Raw genomic sequence first — 22,965 nt, 5'->3', positions numbered from 1 at the left:
ATTTGTATTGAGCTAACTTGACAATCTATAAGGTATAAATAAAAGGTCAAGTTGAGATTTCTAGTGCGTGTGCAAGTGTGTTGATTGAATTGAGAAGAAAAGAGATGGAGCAAACTTGAAGGATAAGTAGATATCCTTGTGAAGAAGAAAAGTGATAGTTGATCAGGAAGGATCAAGTATGAAGTAGAATAAAGATATGTAATCAACAATTTAGTTGGATCACAATCAAGTCATTTCATTGTTACTCTCTAACCATTGTAGCAGTGATCTAAAATCTCTTAACATAGTTGATTTAACAACCAATTGTAAATCCTCTAACAAGATGGCAATTCCATTGAATTGTTTCAAGACCTCTCACAAGGCCACTCCTAATAGGATGATTAAATCCTCTAACAAGGTCACACCTTACAATGTGTTTTGTAACCTTTAACAGGGTTGGCTCCTAACAGGGCTCACTTCAGATGAGTGAAAAATAGTAACTAGTTACATTGGTGGTTTCTCCCATATTGGGTTTCCATGTTAAATTTTATGTCTCGTGTTCATTTCATTTCTCTCATGTTTGCAAGATTAATTATTGCTAATGTCTTAAGATCTAATAAAATTAATTCACACTCTGCATTTACTGAGTTGCATCATTTTTAGTGTGTTTACCAAGTAAAAATAGCAATTAGTTTTCTTAGTCTAAATTTTATTGTTGACATCTAAGGGATCTGAGATTTATTTTAGTTGTAACTAATTCACTGTCTCTCTTAGTTACTCTTTCTATATTCCAACAAGCAACATCCATGATCTTTGTAATTTTAGTGTCTTCTTTAGTCACATGTTGTGGACTAGCACTCAACATCTATATATCTTGTATACTCTATTTTTTTTTCTACTCATCTTTTGTTGTTGCCTATGTATCTAAATTTGTCTTAGTGCCTTCCACATGTGCTTCTTTCTCACTATCAACATTGGTAACATCAGTTATGTCTTGATCAAATTTTTCATCACCTACCTCGACAGGTGTCTACTAAATTTCCCTAGGCGTTGTCAACCCATAAATTACCTTCCATATTTGGGTGCTCTACTAAACATTATCTTCAATTTTATTCTACAAAATATTGAAAGCATGGTACTTTGGAGAAAATTTTCCGTTGTACTTATTTATAGCTTTTTTCATCTTAGATTTGTCTAAATCTTGCATCACTCTTGCAAGTCTAGTCTCTCTAATAAATTTTTTTTGTGAGACTATATTTTAACCTGTTCTCAACTCTATCATATAGGCTCTTTGGTAGAGAGCTAGAAATGTCAATTGGAGTCATCTTAAAAGTTGTCATCATGGCATATATATATTCTTCTAATTTATCCATATCCAACTTTCCAAGTTGATCAAATTCAATATGTGAAAATCCACTCAACTTTGCATTATTCTTTATATTTTGACATAGACTATCTAAAGAAGGGTTGTGATTTACCACTTTGAATTGGCTATTATCATCAGATTTTATCCTCTCCTCATCTAATTTGGCTTCAACAATTTATTTTCTCCTTTGTCTCTTCACAACTTCATCATCTTGTTTAGCTTTCTCGGTCCTCTTTTCTTTTGGCTTTGCCTCTTCTTGAGATTTCTTAGCAATAGCTCTTGTGTGGGTTCTAGGAGATGTAATTCCTAGCTTAGGTTTTACAACCTTCTTTGTCTTGTTGACTACTAGATTTTTAAATTTTTTCTTCTTCCTCTTTATGCCTATAGGTTCTTCACTAGCTTCTTCTCCCTTGGTACCTTCTTCAAGCTTGATAATCACTATGAGCTCAGCCAACACTATCACTTATTATAGCTTGACATCAACTGACTTTCACTCTACAACCAAAGTTAAACATTTCATGCTTGGCAGTAACATCAAAACTTTTACATTTATTCAAAGTTCTATCCCATACTTTGATCTTTTTAGAACTCAATACTTTGAACTAATGTATAATTTAACTTAAAAATATCAGTCCCATACATACCTCTTGATTACCTAGTTGGGGATGGTGTGATCACATGATCTATTGGATAAAGTGATCCAATATGAGCTTGATGTGCTACAATCTTTCTTCTTTCTCTATGTCTTGTTCATCTGTACTTTAACTTATTCAACATCTACCTTTCCTTTTCCTTTGTTGAACTTACTACTTGGTGTCTTTGATGTTGTTGGACAATGCTTGCTTATGTGACTAGTCTTTAAGCAAGTAAAACATGTAGTCTAACTTAGCCATCTAATGTGTTGGTGTTTTGAAATATCACAGTTTCAAATTACCCCTATGAGAACATAATACATCTAGGTGCAACTATTTACCATCTTCAACATACCCTTTTAGAAATCAGGTGAGCTATAAGGCTAGATTCTTCTTCTAATTTAGGCTCTAAAACATCTAGGTAGGTGGACCTCAGATTCACTTATATGCTACCAATTCTAAAACATACACTTGAATCTAGCAAAGTAGATTAAACCTTTATATCTTTTGTACTTAGGCAAAGATCATAAACATGAAATAGCTAATGAAATGACCTAAGAAATTGATAAGGTAAGTGAGGGCATCACATTTTAGTTCCTTCAACTTGAAAGGGAAAAGATTTTGATTAATGATGTTGAAAATAAACACAACCCAAGCATGCAACAACAAACACTTGCAATCTCCTAGCTAATCAGTCCCTTATCCATTAGGCACAAGTTAAGTTAAAACATTAACATGGATATGTAAGATATACTCATATATTTAGATATCTGATCTATCCATCCACTTTGTAAATAGACATGTATCTTCATAAAAACTCTCATACATATTATAGTATCCTCCTAATGAAACCTAAAAACCTGTCAAGATAAATAAGAAATTACTTGGCTCTTTGTTCCAATAGAAAACCTACCCATACATATAACTATAGGGGATTAAAAATTAGTCTAAGCTCTTTGTTCTCAAACACCAAATATTGTAGACACAAAGGGAGGAGACAAGAATCAAAATGAAAATAAGAAAATGAAGCTTTGTATTAATCTCCTTGAAACCAATATATCATGGTATATGAAAAAACTTAGTATATACACAATAAATGACTGCATAATCTATTTCTTAAAAGAAATTACAACTACTATTCAATATAGAGAGACATTGAAGAATGTGGTGAAATCACAACTCTGGATCCAACAATGTGGTCTAACAGACAAACTAGAACCAACCCGATCTCATAGTGAAAATCGCCAACCCTTACAATGGATGAGAAAGAGAAAGATATAGGAGAGGAATGAAATCTTAGATCTAATTTGGAAGTAACATGTATCTAGTTGAATCCTCATTTTGTGTTTTTGTAAAACATCTCTCATCTTTCTACCCATGAATTCTGATATGATTTTCATCATTATTTTGTAACAAACTTAGAAATATCTCTTATGAATGATGAAAACCCTTGTGTTACCAAAATATTTGAAATACTAATAATATCTTCATTTAATAACTTTGAGATGACAAAACTTGACCCTAACTACATTTTTATCACCTTTTACACACATTTAGTTCATCACCTTGCTAGAAATCAAATATAAACTTCAATACCTGATGTGGTTGCAAACTAAGTATCTAGGAAAAAACCATTTATAACCTTAGTAGATGGCCTCCCGTGTGAAAACAAAGACAAAAAATTGAAAGTTTGTTCTCTCCATATTCTAGAAATATATAATTTAGTGCCATACTTTCTTACTTTAGGCTCCTGTCATGGCTCTATGTCTGAATTTCATTTCTCAAAAATTTAAAATTTTCTAAAGTTTGAACTATACATTATAATTGAAATATATTTAAAAGAGAAAATTGTGTGCAATTTTTTTTTGGAAAAATAATAAAATAATAATTTTATGAAATTTCAAAAAGTTTCCCTTAAATACCACTTCAAGTCAACAAGCTTTGAATTTCTTGTGACACATGTCACCATTGGATTAGCCTAATTTTTATATAGTAATCTAACACTGAGTGCCATGTGACACCCTTTGATTGGTACCACCTATCACACTCTCATGTAGTAGCTTTTCATTAGCTCTCAAACTATCTAGTCAATGGTGCATCACCATCCATTTGGCATCTACCACCTCACTGCCATGTGGCATTTTTTCATTGGCTAGGAGCTACACCTATCATGTCACTATTGACTAGGGCCCACTACCATGTGGTAGCTAACTGCTTCCCCACATTAGTTAATTATTGGGCATCTCAATAATGTAGGAGTGTGCCTTGCTAACATGTGTCCCACTATTCCAAGAGTGTGGCTTGTTGACATGTGTCCCACTATTCCATGTTGGCATCTTAATATCAATGCTAAGTTGGCTCACTCCTGACATAAGTTGCCTCTTAGTTTGTCACCTCTCAGTTTGTCCATCTAGTTTGCCACTTGTCAAGTTTTGGTTCATTTTTAGATTGTACGTCAGAATGACATATTCATAGCTATTCAAAATATCTACATGGTTTCCAATAGCTAAACATGGGTCCCATTCAAGCTACGTGTTCTACCTTTTAAAAGGTCCACTTCTCTAAGACACAAGTCTTATTGTGCACTCTAGTATTTAAAAACTATAAATGTCCCCAGTCTAGGCAATGTGGGATAAAGTGAAATGTCACTATTCATTGAAAACAATCTCCACAAATGATGCAAAGACTTGATGCTATTTTCTTTATGAAATAGAGTTTGTTGATCTTTAATGCTCAAGTGCCATTTTCTCCTTGCTTCTTTCAAAACCTTCAGTAGTTTTTGCTTTGGACTCTCACAATACTACATTTAAGATTATTAATAGGTAGAGATATAGTGGCAGAGCATCCATCTGATGCATTCATAGTAGGCACCTACTATAATTTCCACTTATCTATTCTAGAAATAGATAGTATACATAACATGATTGGTAACATGAATTATTCATTCAAAGCTATGCATGAACATGGATCATAGTATGGGAAAACATTAATTATTGAACCATAATTCCAAGCTATAATGAACCAAGATTACATGGACACCTTCCAAATCCTATGGCGTGTGGTCACCATGATTAGTGATTAGAAAAGGGATGAGTTGATTTATCTTGTGAAGCTAGTAAGTTGAGTGCCAAGAACGTCCATCGTGCATCACTTTAGGCATAAGTATAGATAGGGGCATCCCTTCTATAGAGATAGATATTTGGGTGCCTATCATCTCATCTATATAGGGTCCTAGCATAAAGATGACTAGTTTACATGGAGCACTACATAATTTACTGATGGGCACTCATGCCACATCCTCCCTCCTATAGATTTTGGCTTCTAGGCAACTAAAAGGAACAAAAAGGACTCAAATCATTAACTAATTTCTTGCTAACAAATTCTTCCTTCGTGAACATTGGGGATAATTCCGTAACAGATCAATTTTCATCAATATGCAATGGATTGATTCTACCATTTCATTGATATGCAATTTGCTATGATGTTGTGAAACTATCATTTGATCTCTGGATGACTGTGGAAGCACTTACATTTGTATGATATGGAGCAGTTGAAAAATTTATTTCTATCTAGCATATAGATTCCTATGCATTGGAGACTTCTCAGAACCCTTGAGATTTTATGAATATATGTAGGCACAATTATGTTAAAAACTTCACAGTTGCCCTGCAACTTCTTCATGTTCCATTTCCATTGCACATATGAAATCTTTAGTCTTTTAGTGAACCTTCTAATTCTTGGACTATAGCCAATGGAGGCTTTGGAGGTCCTTAAGCTCCCATTTATATCTTATTCCCTTTTAAAACCCTTTGAGCATCTTTAGTCCGCATGCATTTTCATCAACTTGATGAAATCAGTCGGGCCCTAAGTGGGTTCAACCAATTTTGTTTTATTTTTCAACAATTGACATCTCAAATTAGACTACTAAACATCTTGCACTGACTAAAACCAAATTAAAGTACTAAATAAAACTTTAAATCTTGTTTCACCTCTTTCTTGCCAATTGTCAATGTCTTGCCAAGTGGTCCTTTGACTAGCTTTAAGAAATAACCAAAACACCTAACCGAGCTCTAAAAATAGATGCACTAATTTTATGTTCCACATTCTTGCATCATTTTGAATCTTTCCTCATGAAGAATTCTTATTCAAAAGATATTAAGTATTGAAGTTTCCTTCTCAAAATTGCCTCCAACTAAACATGTCAGAAAACCATAAAATGTGTGAGGATTTAGCTTTGAAGATTGGTCTGATTGTTACTTGGGGAAATGAAAACTAAGGAATTGATTTATTATCATGAGGAAAGTATAAATTTGGGGTTTGGAATCATTACAACTAACAAGATGCATTTGGCAAGTTGTCAAAGTGGGCTACTTGGATTTGTAGAACTGAAAACACTGGCAGGGAAGCATTTTTAACAAACAGAATGGACCTGGGAAAGTGTGTAGATGGATTTGTCAAGACTTTCAAACTGCCACACTAAAATTATTTTTAGAGTAGAGCACAAAAATAAAATCCATATGATCTCACCTATAATGGGTTCAAAGTTATGACATCCCAAATAGGGGTACTAATAAATCTGCACTTCTTGACAGTATTAAAACATCATAAATTGCATTTGGAATCACATTTGAAAATTGATCAAATAGATTCATCATAAGCTCAAAATTGAAACATATCAAGTCTTTGACATCTGAAATGCAATGCTAAAGGAATTTTATCATCTCAGTCAACTTATTAAAAGTTATAACAATTCAAATAGGGGCTCCAAGAATTCTAAACAATTAGCATTAGCATGACAACAATAAATGACCAAATTTGAGGGATTCAAAACCTAGTCAAAACATATTGAAACAACTTGAAATCTGAAATATAGGTTCTTTGATATCAATATTAAACACTCTAAAAGTAGTGAGTCATGAAACATTATCAGGTGCAAGATACTCAATTGTGAACAAGGCCTCTTATTGTTGTTTGACACTTAGACAAAAATGCAATTGAACATTGCTCTAAATAGAACTTCACAGAATCACTCAAAATGTAGCTTATCTTCATGGGATGAATAGAAATACTAAATTTTGTTGACATATCAGTCAAGTTTGTTATTAGTGACACACACTTATTCAGATTGTGTATAGCTACTAAGCTCATTGTTCAGTTCTCAGTGTTTGCCATGTAATTCAATTGCTATCGAGTCCTTTGGACAAATCCTACTGGTCACTGAGTAGATTCAATTAGTGTGAAGTCTAGAAGTTTAAACTGTGCATTTTAGTCTAATATGCCAAGCTTATCAATGGTTATTGAGCATTAAAATACTTACCAAGTTTATAGTTTAGGTGATGTGAAGCTAGTGTTAACTGAGCTACTCTATACTAACCAAGTGATTCAGTGTTTGCCAAGTTACAAAATATCTACCAAGTTGCTAGTGCAAGACCAAATTCAAGACTACTTGAAAGTGATAAATATGGATCAAGATTCTATATCTACTGAGTGCATGATGATGTCAATCATTGATAGTGGATGCTAAGTATTAGAACCTGAGTGTCTTCCTATGGGCCGACTTTGTAGTATTTGTGTTAACTGGTATCATGGATGACTTTCTAATTATGAAATTTGGATTAGTACATATATGTAATTTATTTTACCATATCAATGTGTTGAATATTTTGAATGGAATTATGTATGCAAAAAGTTCAAGTTATGAATGCAATAGAAAAAGAACAAATTGTAAAGGCCATAATAGCATAAGGAGTAGTAGAGAAAGGTGATCAGTACACAAAGTAATCTCTTTGAAAAAACCTAGTTGCAAATTAGATATCTACTATTGATTCATCCTAATAGGTGAACTAGTCAAAATCCTTTAACAAGGTAGACCTAACAGTCTTTCATAAATCTTTTTATTGAGTGCATACTTCATTGTTGTAAGAATCTGCCTTAGGCAAAAATTCACCCAAGACCAAGGAACTCAAAGGACAAGCACAAATTAGACCAGAGTATGATAGAATAACTATATAGTATTCAATATAATATTCAAGTACACTAGGAGTGCCTGTATATAAAGGCCTCTGAGATGCATCTAGAATGTCTTTGAATCAACATCATGATAAGTCATACAACTAGGCACATGTCCACCAGATATGGGTTATCCTCCATTAAGCATAGAACTAAGTGCCATCATGAGAGGATAAGCCGATAATGGTGTAGCATGAAAATTAGTGTTGTAGAAAACATGTGCTAAATTAGGAGCACAAATAACTATGTTTTCTACATGAGAACTTGGTGAATGATGCAAACTCTAGTCTAGTAGACACCATGTGCATAATTAGAGTTGTGTACTTCTATTTTGTCAACATGACAACTCAAAAAGGTACACAAACTCCTAAGTGTCTCATAAAAATAAATAATAAAATATTGCAAAATAATAAAATAATACACTAACCTAAGTAAAATTAAGTAAAGAGTAAATAGTAAATATCTATTTACACCAACACCCCCCCTTAAGTGCAAGTTAGGGGAATACACTTAAGCTTAAAAATGCATGATGGGTCCTGGCTTTGAGGCAATGTTAGGTACCCATGTACAAAAGCAATGCTATAGAATGATGCAATGCAATCTCTCATAAAATGGAGAAAGAGGGAAAACCTCATGGGAAAAACCCTCCTCCCAAAAGAGAGATAAGTAAAACAAAGAAGATGAGATAGAAGAAGACCTCATATGAGGAAAAAATCCCTCCTAGAAGAAGAAGAAGAAGGGAGAAGTCAAGAGACTCCCCTTTCTGCAACATCCCACACCCCCAAGAGATCTCACAAATAGGTATGCTTGACCTTAGTGAAGGGTTTGTTGAAGATATTGATGACCTATTCTACTATAGCACAATATTGTAGTGCAATGATCTACTCATGTATCAATACTCTAATGTAGTGCAGATGAACCTCGATGTGCTTAGTCTACTGATGTTGAACTAGATGCTAAGAGATCTCAATGGCACTTTGATTGTCACAATGAATAACTATAGGCTTAGGTAGATCAAATCCAAACTCCTCCAGGATGTGTTGTAACCAAAGAGCCTCTATAGCTACATTGATAGCTCCTTGATACTCAACCTCTATGGAAGAAAGAGGAACATTGTTTTGCTTCTTACTTTTCCAACAAAAAGGGCTAGAACTAAGGTGAAATATGTACCCTAAAGTGGAATTGTGATAATCTAAGTCTTATGCATAGTTTGAGTCTATGTATCCAACCAACTGAAGCCCTATACCTACTGCACAATGTATCCCATGTGTACGTGTACCCTTTATGTAGTGAAAAATGCACTTTGAAGCCTTCTAATGAAGCTCATGTAGTTCTTTCATGAAGTGTGAAACCATGCCAACTACAAAATCTATATCAAGGCATGTATGTGCCAAGTATATAAGGCTCCCAACTAACTATCTATATAAAGTAGCATCAATAAGTGGAGTGGTACACTTAGTCTCTAACTTGACACCTAATAGAAAAGGAGTATGAGTGGGCTTGTAGTCACTCATGTGAAATCTAGAAAGCAAGTTAAGAGCATACTTGGGCTAAGAAAGTGTGATCCTTGGTAAAGACTATGTGATCTCAATGCCAAGGAAGTAATGTAGCAAACCCAACTCTGTTATAGAAAATCCATCCTATAGAGAGGTCTTGACACTGGAAATGATGGATGAAGTGCTCCTTGAAATGATCAAGTCATCTACATAAAGCACTGGGATCAAGTGTGAGTCATCCTTCTAAAGAATGTAGATATTCAAATTAGAATGACACCTCATGAATCCTACTAAGAGTAGGAAGGAATCCATTTCGGCATACCAAGCCTAAGGAACTTTCTTAAGACCATAAATAGACTTCTACAATCTATAAAACATAGTACAATCCTATACAAAACCCTATGGCTGATCCATATAAATTTCCTCATGAAGATCACCATTCAAAATAGTGCTCTTAACATCCATCTAGTCTACAACCCAACCATGAGCTGCAACAATAGCTAGTGTAAGGTGAATGGAGTTCATCTTGGCAAGTGGTGCAAAAGTCTTTGTATTATCAATACCTGGAATCTACAAGAAATATTTGGCTACTAGTCTAGCCTTATGCTTATCCACACTTCCATCCCCTACAAATTTGGTTCGATAGATCCACTTACATCAAACTACTTTTCTTCCCTTAGAAAGGGGAACTAAGTCCCAAGTGTTATTTTTCATCAAAGAATTGTATGCTTCCTCCATAGCTTTGTCCCATTTTGGAATCCTTGATGCTTCCTTAAATGATCATGGATCTAAAGCAATGGCTATATATGCATGTGGAAATGACTTGTGCTATGACCTAGTCCTTTGAGTGTCTAAACGATTCCCCACCAATGAACCTACTGCATCAAGGGTTTGCCATGCCTAACAAGGTTTAGTAGAAGAAGGAATGGCCTCAACTATTTGTGAACCCTGCCAAGGTGGTGGCCTGTGAGTCAAAGTTGGAGGAATCTCATCTTCCAAGTCACTATCATCACTATGATCACTATCCATGAAGGAGGAAGAAGGAGAAGTTGAAGAAGCCAAACTTGGACATGTTTCTTCAAAGTGAACAATCCTCTCATAAAATATTTCACGAGTCTCTAGATCCATTAGCTTGTATGCCTTGAGATGGTTAGGATATCCAACAAATATGCATGGTTTTCTTTGTGGTTCTAATGCCTTTCACTTTTGTGGAGGTATCCTTGCCCATGCTAGAAAACCAAAAACTTTGAACTACTTGACACTTGGTTTTCTTCCACACCATGCCTCAAAAGGTGTTATTCCATCTAAGGCCTTATAAAAACTTTTTTTTCATATGTATTTGGCACAACACATGGTTTCTTCCCAAAACACTTGATCTAGAGACTTCTGTTGAAGCATACAACTGGTTATTTCCTTAAGGGTTCTATTCTTTCTTTTAGCTACACCATTCTATTATGGCATGTATACAACTAAATGTTGAAGATCTATACCCTCATGTATGCAAAAGTCTATAAGCCTAGAATTGGCATATTCTCTACCATTATCTATTCTTAAGATCTTGATGGCTTTCAATAATTTTTTCTCAACCTAAGCTTTGAAGGTGAAAAAGTTATCAAATACTTCACTCTTATGAGCAAGAAAAAAGACCCAAGTGTACCATGAAAAGTCATCAATAAATGTGAGAACATAGTGGGCCTTACCAAAGGATGGTACTAGAAATGGGCCAACTACATCACTATGAACCAATTCTAGAATAATAGTTACGTTCGAAGACTTCCCCTTGTCATATCTTTAGGATGCTTTCCTACTTCACAACCTAGACAAAAGCCCTCTAAATATTTGACTTGAGGTAGACCAATGACTATTTCCTTTCTACTATGTTGTTGAAGGTAGTGATAATTAAGATGTCCAAATCTCTCATGTCATAGTTTACTTTGTGTATTTGAATGAGTCAACAAGGCAAGAGAAGTGGACTTAGGCACAAAATGTGAGAAATAATAAAGTCTTGTCTCAAGATTTTCCTTTCCAACAGACACCATAGAATCATCTTTGAGATGTTTCACCACTACTATGTTGGAGAGGAACTCTACTTTGTTCCTACATCCATAGTGAGTTATCTAATAGGTGGAGAGAAGGTTGGTGCTAAGGTTAGTAACATGAAGTACATCCTTGACACCATTTTACAGCTTAGCATTCCATTTACCTTCTACATCCACTTGAGTATAATTTCCCACATAGATGTAAGGTACATTAGATTTTTTTAAAGAGGACAACTTCTCCCTTGAAGCACCCATATAATGTGTTTCTCCTAAATAGAGAACCCATTCCTCAGCATTTTTTGTACTAGCTACAAAATCTTGTCCCTTACCCTTTGAAGTGGATGAAGATCCCTTATCCTTATATGCATTTGGTACATCAATTTTGTGTTTCCTCATTATGTTGACCTATTCATCAATCTACTTATCCTTACACTCATGTTCATCATGACCATTCCTCTTACAATAGGAAAAAGTTTTCTTCTCCTTTTTGTTGGAATTGTTCCCCTTTTAGTTGTTTTTTGAAGAAGACTTTCCTTGTTGTGAAGAAGATTGATTTGAGGAAGATTTTTGTTTTGAGGAGGACTATTGTGTGTTATCTTCTGGCTTAGCCTTCCACTACTTTTGCTTCTTGTTGGATTTTTGATCACTTGAATTACCTTCATTTTCTACCATGGGTTTGATCTTGGAAGACTTGAGAATTCCCATACCAACTAGATTGTCATGTTCTAAGATCAACATTTCTAAAAATTTCTCAAATGAAGGCTTAATGTAGGCACTACCCATCATTTATTTGTGTGTATTAAAGCTAGAAATAAAAGGAGCATATTTAGGTGGAAGATGAGTCATGATGTGTTTGATCATCTTTCCATTCTTGATGGGTTCACCATAATCCTTAAGTTGTGCCCTATACATGTCTACTTGGGTAAGAGAGTCTTTGATAGTGTCAAAATTTCTAGGATCCAACTTGAGGAGTTTGTCCTCTATGCTATAAGCCATGTCTTCATCTACTATCCCATACAAAGCTTCAAGTTTAGCCCAAACCTCTATTGGATCGATAAGCTTCCTAATGTGAAATTTGACAAGATCAGAGATATTTTTCAACAATGTTCCTAGGGCCATCTCTTGTTTGGATTCCAAGTCTTATTTCTGAGCTTCATCTGCATTAGTAGGAGGTTTCTTTGCTACATCAGTTACATAATGGAATAAACCTTTTTCTACCAATGGTTCTTTAATGTTTTCTTTCCAAGTAGCATAATTATGTTGAGTTAACTTTGAAAAAGAACACATAATACAAGAACGCAAGAACAAGGAGACACAATACATAGTACACAATCCTCCTTTTCACTCAATCAAAAAAATCTCCCACCCCCCAAAAAAAAATTAAAAAAATAGCACTTTATATATAGTATGTGTACAATAGGCCACTTGTCAAAATGGACAATGTAGACTTTTGATTTTGCTTATTACAACCTCTATATATAGTACAAATCTAGACCTTTATAATGTAGCTCAAAAATACAACAATTGTGAAGCAATACAATGCAAAATATTACCTATCTTTGAAAGTGGTATTTTTGTCCACAAAAGAATACAAACAAATTGAAGATCTAAAAATTAAACAAAAGAATATGCACTTTCAAAAAAAATAGAACATAAAAAGGAGTCTAGATGAGCCTGTACGATGAGTTTGAAGTTTCAAAATACAGGATTAGACAAGTAAAGTCACCCAAAAAAAACTATTTCTAACAAATCCATGCACCAAAACTAGAAACGAGCTACACCACTAAAAAGCTCAAAAATTTTTACCCAAAACTTAAAAAAATTGCACCTAATTTAGAGTCTGTATGACTGAGTTATGGCCTCTCAAAGTCAGGCTGCCAAATCAAAATTGCATTTGAAAATGGGTATAGAGAGGAAAATAATATGTTAAATTTGAAGGTCAAATGGTTGTCATAGTAGTTTAAAATTTCCCTAGAATGATAGCCAAACAACCATCAAATTTATGCTGACAAATTATTGACATCAGTGAAATTTTAGGCCCCTACTGACGTGGCAATGACATCACCCATACAGCTGATGACATCAATTGTACAACACCATACAAATGTGTATGGTTGGGTCCAATGTGTATTTCTAAGTCAGCATATAGAAGATGACTTGGCTGCTAAGTCATTGCTTATGTGTAGGGTATGGTTGGGCTGATTGGTCTATGTAGTACTAACATGGGAAACTAGATAGTTGCCACATGTCGCAAGATTACTTGGCCATGGAGGTTGGCTAGACTACCTGTGTGGTTCATGATAGTGGTAGTGATGAACAAGATCATGTTGTATGGCATTTTCACAGGGTTGTGTATTTGATGTGGAGACTCCATATGGAGGTCTCGTGGATGTCTCGTTGTCTATGTTTAACACATGGCATGCATAGATTCCATGATGTGGATTGCATGGCTCCAAGTTAAATAGTAGTTCTGGCAAATTTTCAGTGGGGTTAGAATTTTAATAAACAATGGGGACTTCATTTTTTTTAGTCCCACATTTATAAAAGTTGATGCTCATAGGGAGAGTATAAACAATGAGCTCACTGCTTAGTTGTGATCACGTTGGTTGGGTGAGAGCCATTAGTGTGATCAGTAGTCAGCCAGATTTGTTGAGTCCATGCGGAAATTTGTAGAGCCACTTGCCAAAATATATGCCTGCCACTAAAATAATGAATATTCTACAAAATATTCTCAGCGCAAGGCTAGGGTGTGACTACCCAGTGCTTGTGCTAAAAAAATTTCTCTGCACACCAAATTGGGCAGGAAATAATTTTCAAAAAAATTCTAAAAATGAAGAAAAAATAGCAAAATTACAGATCCAAAAATGAAATAAATAGATCAATAAAGATCATACCCAGCTTTGCAAATTGGGCCTTTGGGTTTTGATTTACAATTTATTTTGTGTCATGGTTGACTATGGCCTAATATAAAAAAATTTATAGTCGATCTTCTTCAAATTGTCACTCTGAACACAATGGCGAGGTCCACTTCAACTCTAGATGCTCCCAATTGCTATTAATGCTCTAGATCTTAATTGGGTCACTTTGAGAGATGAAGTAACGAAGTCTCCAATGGCTATGTGACAAGTATCTACCTTAGCTTTGATACCATGTAAGAATATACCTTAGGGCAGAATTCACCCAAGACCAAGGAACTCAAAACACAAGCACAATTTAGATTAGAGTATGATTAAAATAACTGTATAGTATTCAATATAATATACAAGTACACTAGGAATGCCTATATATAAAGGCCTCTGAGATGCATGTAGAATGCCTCAGAATCAGCATCATGATAAGTCATACAACAAGGCACATTTCCACCACATGTGGGTTATCCTCCATTAAGCACAAAAGTAAGTGCAATGATGAGAGGATAAGCCTACAATAGTGTAGCACACAAATCAGTGTTATAGACAACATGTGCTAAATTAGGAGTGTGAATAACTGTATTGTCTACATGACAACTCAATGAATGATGCAAACTCTAGTCTTGTAGACACCATGTGCATAATTAGAGTTGCATACTTCTGCATTGTTAACATGACAACTCAAAAAGGTACACAAACTCTCCTAAGCGTCTCATAAAAATAAATAATAAATAATGCACTAACCTAAGTAAACTTAAGTAAAGTGTAAATAGGAAATATCTATTTATGCCAACAATTGTATGTTTGTAAACCCTATCACAAGGTGGACCTAGCAGTCCTAATTGCTCCTAACAGGGTAGATCATTAGAAGTGATCAATGTAACCCTTAATAGGCCAACTTTATCCTATAGTACTAAAGTTTGTGGGTGTCATCCCCACCCCAGTTTTACTTTCTATTTGGAAGGTTTATGGGTCACTAAATCTTTGTGTCAAAGTGTTATGGATGCTTCCATGTTTTTAGTTTCTCATGCATGCAATTAGATATGATGTGATTAATTAAATGCTAATTGAATTATTGGATTAAGGATTGAAATTGTTAAAGTTTTAGAAGTTACTAATTCACCCCTCCCCTCTTAGTAACTTAGCATAGTCTTGAATATTTACAACAAATGCAACATTTTAGAAACATTAAACACCTCTTAGGCCTCAAAAGTAAAGTCCTGTACACATGCATTAAAAAATTCTTATAGGGGTTGATTTTTAGAATTGTACTCAAAATCAGGGCTTCAATTTTCAGTCCCAACATACTGTAATCACTTTTCAAATGTGTTCTTATGTAGTTCTCAGGAACATATCCATACTATTGAAAATACTGACAACTATACCTAGTATTATAATCCCAATTATAAGAGTTTTCATTGGGTCTTTGTACAAACCTATGTCACCTCTTCACAAAGGAAAAGGCTAACAAAAGTATAATCATTCAACTTCAATGATAGAAATCTTGTATGATTATTCAAAATTTGAAAATGAAGTAAACTAATGAAATATATAGAAATGGATGAAGTTTAGGATTAGAATTTTTAATAATTATTTTTAAAAAGAAATGATAGATTTTCCTATTTTTTAAAGATAAAATTTTAGTTGCTAAAAAATGATGAAAATTAGGGGTGTAGTTCCCACAACAAAACTACAAGGAAATAAACTTATGTCCTTTTGATCTCAGATTATGCTATAGAAAATATATGTAACTAGAATAATTAGAAACAAAAATTTACTATAAACCTATTTTTTCTCTTCTATAATGATTCAAATTTCATCTTATTTAGATCGATAGTTTTCATCTCCCACCACATTTTTGAAAATAAATCTATTCCAACCAAAAGAAAAATTATAGATTCCTGAAGAGGGCTCTCTCCTCTAGAACTTTGTATAATTTATAAAAAAAATTGACATGATTTACTATTTTTTTCTATCTCAACATCGACATTGTCTCGAGTGTTAAAATGTGTACTTGTAGAATTTTTTAATTACAATATATTATATCTAATTAAAAGACTATGTACTTGTTGAAAATATAAGAGGACTAACTAAGATGGGAGGGGTGAATTAGTTACTACTAAAATAAATCCCAGATCCCTTAGATGTCAATTAAAATCTAGACTGATAAAATAGATTACTACTAATACTTCGTAGACATACAAAACTTGCTATAACTTGGTAAATGCAGATTGTGATTATCTTTAGAAAATCTTAAGATGTTATCAACAATTAATTGCAAGCATGAAATAAATAGCATGAACACATAAGACACTAGGATTTAACATGGAAACCTAATTTCAAAAAAACTACCAAATGTAACTAGTTACTATTTTTCACTCTTTTGAAGTGAGCCCTGTTAGGAGCCAACCTTATTAATGGTTATAAAACACATTGTCAGGTGTGACCCTATTAGGAGTGGCCTTACAAAAGGTCTTGAAATAAGTTAATGGAATTTTTACCTTGTTAGAAGATTTACAAATGGCTATAAAACCAACTCTATTAAGAGATTTTAGATCACTACTACAATGGTTAGAGAGTAACAATGAAATGACCTGATTGTGATGCAACTAAATTTGCTAATAAAAAATCTTTGTTCTAGTTCATACTTTATCCTTCATGATAGAAGAACACTTTTCTACTCCACAAGGATACCTACTCTTATCCTTCAAGTTTTCTTCCACTCTTCTTATCCTTTTCATTCAACTTGCATCTCACACATACATTGAAATGACAACTTGACCTTTTACTTATACCTTTCAAACCATCAAATAAGCTCAAATACAAATTAGAATAACCAATATTCATCATCTTAGTTGGATAGAATCAATAGATAAAATAATTAAGCTATACATACCAAAATAAGAAAATTCTTTGGTAGCCGACCTATCTCAGTAGAAACTAATTCTGAATTGATTTCCTATGTTAACCAATAGAAGCTCTGTTAACCCTGTGAACTTACAAAATTCCTTTGGTAGCTGAGTGAACTTGGTTAATACTATCTTTGTTCAACTTTCCCTTCCTTAACCAAGTGAGCTTATCTAACACTCTTTTCTACTTAACTTCCTTCGATGCCCAAGTGAGTTCGATAGATGCTACCTTTTGCATAGAGTAAACTCAGAAACACTCGGTAGACTAGGAAAATTGTCTTCACTAACCAAGTGATCTTAGCATGCATTGACTATCAACTAATATGACATTTTTGTTGTTGGTGTTTTGAAATACTATAGGTTTCAAATTATCTCGATGAGAATAAGACAAATCTAAGGGTAGCTAACTCCCATCCTTAACATATCATTTTAGACACTAGGCCAACTATAAGGCTAGACCCTTCATCTACTTCAAGCTTTGCAAAAACAAGGTGGGTGGACCTCAGATTCAATTAATATGGTACCAATGCTAAAACATATTCTAGAATCTATTAAAGCAAATAAAACCCTTAATCTCCTATTGACTAATGCAATAACATATATCTATGATAGGTAAATACAAATCTATGAAATCCACAAGCTATGTGAGGGCATCCTTTTTAGCTCTTCAAAATAAAAGGGAAAGATGTTTCATTAATGATGTTGATTTTAGAAAAACCTCAAATATGTAGTAGTATAAACAAGTGATCATGTAACTGATCAGTGCCTTACCTATTGGGAAATTCCATGAATTGAATACATACTTCTATGATATCCAAGACATATTTCATATGCCCAGACATTAGATCTATCCTATCACTTTGTGAATTAGACATTGATGTTCATAAAGACTTCATTCTGATGAAGTATCCTTCTCAAAACAACCAACAATCCTATCAAACACATCAAGCATTTAATTGGCCCTTTGTTCTAACAAAAAAACATATCTAAGATACAACCTTAAAGGGATGCAAATGAGTCTCAATTCTTTCTTCCTAAACCACATAAGACTATAGATTATTGAGATAGGAGAATAGAATTAGGATGAACTAAAGAGGGTCTACTTATTTTTATTTATTTATTTGAAACTATGCATTTAGATGCATGAAATTAAGCCATAAAAACACCTAACATTCTGAACTGTCTATATTATCTTCACTGCTACTATCATACAAGAGAAAATATGGTGAAGAAAATTGGTGTCACAATGATGAGAACACATGAAGACTAGAACTATGGTTTCACAAATCAGAGTAAACTATAGATTGTAATACACATGGTGTCACAACAATGAGTCATTTTTTCTCTGAAACTAGAACCCCCCAAAACTAAAAATTCTACAAAGAATGAGAAAGAGAATTATATAGAGAGTGAATTTCCAGATCTATTGTGAATCTAACATGTGTCCACTTGGGAAACATCTCCTTGAAGTGATAAATTATCTCTCTAATGTCTCTTTGCAACTACCTATCAAATCCTTAACCATTTGGCCTCCCCAAAAGCATAAAGTGATTTAGATATTTGATGGAAATCATAACTAATCTTGATGCCAAATTTGAAATCAAGGCAAAGGTAAAAAATTAGTTAAAGATGACCTCTTGAAGCATAATAAACTTATCAGAACCAAATTTCTCCACATTTAGGCTTCAACAAGCTTTTATATCTGCCTCCTAACCAATCTTGATTGACACAGTGCAAGGCAGTAGAATCCCCAAAGGAGAAGTCCTAGCCTCCAACTATACAACCACAGAGTGGAAATAAAACACCAAAAAACAATAATGCAAGATCTGATACCAAATTACAATTCTTGATTCATAGATATATATAACTAATTACATGCAATATGCCTAGCTATAAGGCCTTTCGGGTTAGGACCAAATACAAACAATAATTACAAAATCAGTTATGCACTATCCAATAAAATCCAACTTACAACCAATCTCAAGTAGTTTAGATTTGTAACATAATAGTAGTCTAGATGAAAACCTCCAAGGAAATCTAAACTTATGCTCACAAGCCTACCAAGTAACCTCCTTTTTTCCTAGCCCTAGCCCTAGCTCTTCTCCAAATTCACTCTTCAAGCTCCTCCTCTTATCCATGATTGATGAATGATGCTTAAAAACTTCCGCATAACCCCTACTTATACCAATCTAAGTGACAAGTCAGCCAAGAACAATAATTAAGTACCCAAAATTGATGTCTAAGTAAAATCACAATATCTCCTAGCTCTGACAAAGTTAGAACTTGGACTTCAAACCATAGGTAGAAATCAAGCTCTTCTTCAATCCCTAAAATTTTCATCCTCTAACTCATTATGGAAAATTAGCTACATGGCTTGCAACAAGCACCAAATTCCTAATCAATGTCAAGCTCCACAGATCATGCCGAGCAACCAAAGGCCATGTCGAGCTCCAAGACCATGCTGAGCTCCATAGACCATGCCAAGATTTGAGACCATGTTGAGCTCCATAGACCATACCAAGCTCCAAGACTATGTAGAGCTCCATACACCATGCTAAGCTCCAAGACCATGTCAAGTTCCCAAACCATGCCGAGCTCCCAGTGTATGTTGAATGCTAGCATCTACCAAGATGCACAACACTTAACCAAAATCCAACCAAGCATGCAAGATTGCAAGTGAACCCAAGATTCTCTTGCATCATTGATGCTTAATGGTGAAAACTATTCATTCTATTGAGAATCCCCAAAAAATTAAAAATTCACTTATAGATTGAACTGGAGAATAGATGTGCAAAATATGACTTCATATTTTGAAAATATGTTTCCTCCTAGTTCCAATAGCATATTGAAGTGCCTATTTCAGACAAAAATTTCCCTTGTGGTAGGCATTTGAAAATTGGGCTCCTTCTATGGCCTTGCACAACATTTTGTTTCATAAATTTGTCTTTTTATAAAGTTTGAACTATATTATAAATTCAAACTTTATTTAAAATTTGACCCAAGAAAATAATAAAATATTAAAATTTATGCCCTTTTGAAATTTCCCTCATTTTTAAAAATCTGGGTCAAAGCTATTTTGACTGCCATGTCACGTGTCAACATTGGATTGCCTCTTTCCCTACATGGTCACCTGATAACCTCCATCTGGACACCATGTGGCACCATCTTATTGGTTGCCTATTTTTCCACGTTATCACACCATGTCACTATTCCATGTCATTAGTAAATATGTCACTATCCTAGTTAGCATTCTACCACATCATCGGTGGCATAATGACCTTGCAACATGTGTCATTCTCTACCACATCAACACCTTGAGAAGTATGCCACGTTTGAAGCCTCTGCCAAATGTCACTTTCATATTTATCCATCTCAACACTAGCTAGCATCTATTCACTATCCACCTAACCCTAATATGTCACCACCACATCACTCGAGTGCCATGTCATGAGTCCACCTCAGTTGGTCGCTATGTCGCTATGCTTATCAATCATGCATATTCACTTGGTGACATAGTGATGAACACTTGATCATCCATGTGTCATCATCCTATTGCTTAGAATCCACACCATCTCCTCATCATCACTTTGATACATGTCTTCATTCAAAATTTATTACCTTCTTCTAGTTATCCTAATCATCCAAGTTGGGCCCACCATGTAGCTACTGCCTTCCAAAAGGTTCATGTCTTGAAGACATTTACCTATTGAGTGTTTTTTAATTTAAACATTAAAAAAAATAGCCAAATTATAAATGTGGGATATTGTAGAGAAAATATTTTTTTCAATGGGCTTGGTCAAGCTCTCCTTTTTATGATGCTTCCTACCTTCATATAAGCCTTTCAATGTCATCACACTGACCTTCCACTTTTACATGGTCTTCTTCTTCCATTTGCATCCTTTCTTCTTGGTGTGATCTACCTATTGTGATGGTTTCATTCTCTTGGTATGAATTGCCTTTGTTTTATGATGGCTTCCTATCTTGCAATGTGCTTGTTCTCACACAAAAGATGCCTTCTTATCTACTATGGATGACTTCCTCTCTCATGCGACTTCTTTCAAATGTTGCTGTCTCTTCTTTGACTATGTCGAATGTGGATGGATCCTATTTTTCTTTTTACCTTATATGTGGTGTGATCATTTTTTGTAGCTTTCCATTATCTCCTTCACACCACTTTCTCTTCTTGCCACTAGTGTTTTGCTACCTCTCTAGCAGGTCTGCCTTCCTTGCATGTCGTAGACTGTTCTAGTTTTAAAGCTTAATAAAACCATACTCTAAATTTTCTTTTACATCCAACCTCCAACCATGGATCTTCCCTACATGAGTTTTCTACTTTATAATGTGGCTTCTTCATTCATTGACATCTTCCTCCTTCCAATGTAGTGACATCTTTGTATCTTTTTTCTTGAGTTTTAGAAGTCTTTGCCCTTGATTTTCCAATTTGACAAAAAAACTATGAGGAAGGATCATAATATTTTCACCATTAAAAGAAAATAATAATATAGGGACAATTTGAATGGATTTATATGAAGAATTCATAGGAATGTGGCATCCATTTATGAACATAAGGTAACGAAAAAAGGCCCTTACTTCACTAGTGTAGGAGCAATTTGAATCCCTTAGCTTTAGCTCCCTATCCACTGTGACAACTTTTTCTATGATAATGTATTAGCTATGTTGCATATCTTCCTCCTCATAGTAGACATCTCCCCTATTCAATGTGTTCTCTTCTTTTCATATACTTAGAAGAATCCCATGTATAGCTAGAAATGGCATTCAATGTCTTCTCTCATGCCACTTTTTTTGCTTAGTGAGGAATCATTGGTAATAAGAGTTAGGGTAATTTTTTATCATAATCTTCTTTAAATTTCATGCATATTGCTCATAGCAGATACCCTATTTGGATCTTTGCTTATTTAATAATGTTTGGCTTCAAAATGAGATCAAATAAGACTCTCTGTGCATAATGGTTCCCATTCTTGTAATATATATGGAGAAGCTCGGTGCAAATATATATGTTATTTCATCCTTCTCGATAATTAGTTGTGGTGAGCATACTCTAAATCCTTTTGTTCAATCTAGAACATCAAGATATGTTTTAGTATATCAGAATGCTAGATTGTGGAATAGTACCAAGATTCCTTATTGACCTTGTAGGCTCAAAACTAGAAACAATTTGACCATTTACATTTTGCCCTTGACTTTTTTGAACATTTATTCAAAGGAAAACCAAAGGAATCTGTCCACATCATATTCCCAGTAGTGTTAAAATCTATTTTAACTATGGATTAAGTAGAATCTCCAATTGTGCATTGTGAGCAATCTACATCTACTTTTTGACCACCTATACTTTCCTTCCCATTAAGTTGATAAGGAGTTGCATAATTGTCATTTCTGAAATAAATTGCCTTTCTCTCCCTAATCAAAATTCCCTTATCATTAGTGTAAAAATTCTTTTTGAAAGACTTGTGAATGTATATTTGGCCAATAATATTTAATTTTATCCTTCTTTTGTTAAACTACTTTAAATCCCCACCTTTCTATTTAGTCTAATACAATTAGTGGGGCCCCATGTGGGTCTGGCTAAAAAAAAAAAATCATTTTCAAACAACTGAACTATCAAACT

This window comes from Cupressus sempervirens, chromosome 9, assembly GCF_028749045.1.
Source record: "Cupressus sempervirens isolate cs-2001-9-10 chromosome 9, ASM2874904v1, whole genome shotgun sequence".
NCBI classification, from domain to species: domain Eukaryota; kingdom Viridiplantae; phylum Streptophyta; class Pinopsida; order Cupressales; family Cupressaceae; genus Cupressus; species Cupressus sempervirens.
Note: the sequence above shows the minus strand (reverse complement) of the source record.